Below are 4,220 nucleotides of genomic sequence, written 5' to 3' on the forward strand. Positions count from 1 at the left end.
TGTACACCACGTCTTCTCTAATATTTGTTTTCTCTTTTTTTTTTTTTTTTTTTTGCTAAAGATTTATCAATCTTGCTTAGTTTTTTTTTTTTTTTTTTTTTTTTGCCATTTATGACTTCTTTTCATCTTCTGTGTTTGGCTTTGGGCTGTTTTTATTTTTTTTTATTTTTTATTTTTAAGACCTTAGTTACGTGACTATGCTAATTAGTTGTGCTCTTTCTGATGTAAGCATAGTTATTCATGCCCATAAAAGTCTTTCTAGAACCACCTTTGCTGTTTAAGTTTTATTTTCATTTGATTGTAGAATTTTTTTTTTGTTTTTCTGTGATTTTTACAGTGACATTCTTATCATTCCAAAGTCAGTCCTTCCATTTCCATGAGTCTTTTTCCAGTTCCTTTTGCTATTTATTTATTTATTCATTTATTTATTTATTTAATTCAGTTACAATACAATAAAAGTCATGAATTTATTTTAGTAGTTTGGTGTTGGTCAGTATTTGCTCTTTTGGCTTAAATGTTATATATTTTAGAGAAAGTTTCATAGGCTGTGTAGTATAAAGTAGTTTCTGGTTAGATTTTTGTGAAGAGGTGTAGGGACAGGAGACTGTCACTCACTGAGTTGATGCCATTTCCTGGCAGTGGACAGGGAGGACATTTGTTTGCTGTTGTGTCTGTTGTCTCTTTCTAGGTTGGCCTCACAGTTGGGATCCTGCTTTTGTTACCTCCTGAGTGTTGGGATTACATGTGTGCAGCCACACCAAGCCTCTCTCTTTCTTTATGGCCACTGACACTAAGTCGTAGAAGCCATACTTTGATGGGATTGGCATTCCCTATTCACCTCATAAAGGGTCTGCATGAAGGAAGTTTTTTACTCTCTTGCCAGGCAGCAGTAGTACACAGCTTTAATCCCAGCATTCAGGAGGCAGAGGCAGGTGGATTTCTGAGTAGGAGGCCAGCTTAGCCTACAGAGTGAGTTCTAGGCCAGCTAGTGCTGCACACAGAAACCCTGTCATGAAAAACAAGCAAACAAACAAACAAACTGCCCGCTCAGTACCTCACAAAAAGGATTAATCTCCAGTCCTTCAACCCTTGTAGAACACACTGAAAGCACATGCAAGCTGCAGCCTTTAAAAAATTTATTATTTCTTTTACTTTTGAGATTATAATTACATCACTTCTCTTTTCTCTTTTCACTCCAAACTATCCCATAAACCCCTTTTTGTTTTCTTTCAAATTTCTCATTAGCTGTTGTTATAGCCATCTGCATATGTATACATATTCTTAACCTCCTCAATCTGTATAATGTGTCTGTAATGTTGCTTGTGTGCATGTTTTCAGGGCTGACCATTTGGTACTGGATAATCAGTTGGTGGGCTCTTCTGAGTTCTGAGCTTGACTGAGGCCATTCATAGACGTAGTATTTTATAGATAAGATTCTGAAAGTACCGCACTTGTTTCTCAAGTGATACTCTCTCTGGAGGTCTTATTTGTGTGACTGTTTATCTTACTGCCTACAACATTCATGAAAAATTAAAATTTCTAGATTTTGTGAATTGGCTAAAATAGCCTAAAATTGTTAATAAACTGGAGGCATTGATTTTCCTTTATAATGCCTCATTTTTTTCTAAGCAAATTTATTTTTCTTTCTCTTCATGAATTGATAAAATGAACTGTGACATGAAAAAATATTCTGGAAATTATCCTAAATTATCATTCTTAAGCATTAAAAAATGTCTTGGACAAATTTCAGCAATTCGGTGTTTTGTAACATGGCATATTTTAAGATCTTAGTTTAGTGGAACTAATGTTTTAGAGCCTGGGGAATTGGGAAGATTGTATTGTTAGAAAATGTTACTTTTTAAAAAAGGGATTGAGAAAATAGAATAAATAATTAAAAACACTTAAAATAGATGGAGGGAAACTTACCTAAAAAATATTTTTAAAGCTAATTTTCCAAGTGGATAGTTTTTTTATTCCCTTGCCAATATAGTATTTATAAAATTGTACACCAGATTTTCTTGCTGAATATCCTTAAAGTATATATGTATTTTGGATATTAAGTTTTAGCATTTTATGCTCTTGTATAAGAGTATTGTGAATACACAATGCTTTGTTAAACTTTGTTTAACACAATTTGTTGATACATGGAGTCTTTAGCTTTAAAGCAGTTTTAAATTACTACAGTAGTAAAAGATTTTATACTTCAGTTACAGTCTGTGGATAAGAACATCTTTCCACTCTGCAGTCAGGTGTATACCACTTTCTACCATCTTCATTTGCCGTAGTCTATTTTCCTGTTTCCTGAGATGGTCATATCATCCACTGAGAGTTAATAAGGAAGCATAAGGTTTTCTTTCATTTCTGAACTTTCTTCTGATTTATTGTACATTATTTTGTTTGTTCGTACTCCCCTCCATCATACTTCCCTCTGTTTTCTTCTTCTTTGATCACTAATACTATTTCCACTCAAGCCCTTTGCCTTGAGCTTAATATGAAGCTAATTATCATTGACTTGTTCTTATCAAAATTTCATCGTTTAATATAAATCCATCTACGTTTGCTTTCTCATCATCATGTCAGAAAGGCTTTTCTTTTATTTTGTTCCTCTCTGCCATTCCATCTGCTCTGTTTCTGTAGACAGATTTTTTTTAACCTTGCAAGTAACCTTTTCAGTATGTTTTAATATATTCCTAATGTTGTATTCACAACTATAATAAACTTTAAAACATTACCCAAAAGAACCGTGTGTGTGTGTGTGTGTGTGTGTGTGTGTGTGTGTGTGTGTATGTATGTATGTGTGTGTATGTTTGTGTATGTGTGTATTTACTAACCTTCCAACCCTTATAGCCGTAGTCAGAGATTAATGCTTAACTGTTTGGGTTTGCCTACTCTGAGCAATTTTGTAGCAGTGAATTAGTTAAACCGCTTTGGCTCCCAGCAGATCTCTCAAGCTCTATACCTGCTCAAGAGCTTTCTGGATTTGTGAATGAAAGACAGACAGACAGGCAGCCAGCCAGCCAGCCAGCCAGACACACACACACACACACACATGCTAGCTAATTTTGATACACCTTGACTAGTTCAATGGCTGGGCACTTTTAAATCTCCCCAAGGCTAGCAAACTCCCCCTTCCAGTATTGGGAGTTAACATCTTTGTTCATTTTAGTTTAAAAAGATTGATTTTGTTCACAAATTTGGCTAGAGGTTTCAATATGGAATGCATGTTCTACTTCACTCTTTTGAGAACACTTCTGTGGCTATCACAGGCTATAGAGGTAGAAGGGAACATGGCTAGTACAGCAGGGAGCAAGCACGCTTGGCCTTAGTTAATATTAAATGCTCTTGTAAGAACCAGCTCCTCCTGAAGTCACCAGCACCCCTTCCCTGTGAGCTAGTTACATTCTGATCTCTACTTTTTATTTTACGTGTATGCGTGTTTTGCCTGAATGTACTTAAGTACACTATATGTGTGCCTGTACCTGAGGTGTCTAGAAAAGGGCGTTTGATCCCCTGGAGCTAGAGTTAGAGGTAGGTTTGAGCTGCCAGATGGGTGTTTGAAACTGAACCTGGGTCTTCTGCAAAAACAGCCAGTACTCTCAACCCTAATCTATTGCGTTAGCTCCCAATCTCCAGTTCTTAATGGTTTCACCACCTTAACGGGGCCATTGTGGAGACTGCTTCCAGTCTCCAGAGTGAAACTTTGTGGAACACACTCAAGCATGGAGCCTTGTATTATACAAGAATAAAAGGCACTGTGTGTGTGTGCGTGTGCGTGTGTTTCACATTTTGTTCATCATTTGGTAGATATTTAATTGTTAATCTTGTTGTCTGTTATGAAGTATTATGATTAGTCCTATAGTTTATGTGAATACATGCTATCATTTCTCCAAATGCTCAATATTTTCAAGAGTAGAATTGCTAGGTCATGTAGTCCCTCTGTATTTAATCTTTTGAGGAGCTGCCAAACTTTCCCCATATCTATACCACTCTACAGTCTTATTTGTGGTGTGTGATGTTGTGCCTGTCTCTCCACAACTTTGCCATACTTTTTTTGCTGCTAGCCATCGATGTGGTTGTTAAGTGGTAAATTTGACAGTTTGATTTTCTTTTGTTCCATGGATAATGCTGTTGAGAATATTTTTTCAATTTTTAATACTATTATTATTTTCTTTATTTACATTTCAAATGCTATCCCGAAAGTTCCCTATACCCCCCCCCCC

The 4,220-nt window shown here is 35.9% G+C and overlaps 1 protein-coding gene across 6 annotated transcripts in view; it reads left to right on the forward strand.

Annotated features, from left to right (window-relative positions):
• Vps13b (vacuolar protein sorting 13 homolog B) overlaps positions 1 to 4,220 on the forward strand; it is a 529,582-nt gene that overhangs the window by 85,661 nt on the left and 439,701 nt on the right. The window lies entirely within an intron of this gene.

Source organism: Mus pahari, chromosome 17, assembly GCF_900095145.1.
Source record: "Mus pahari chromosome 17, PAHARI_EIJ_v1.1, whole genome shotgun sequence".
Classification (NCBI taxonomy): Eukaryota; Metazoa; Chordata; class Mammalia; order Rodentia; family Muridae; genus Mus; species Mus pahari.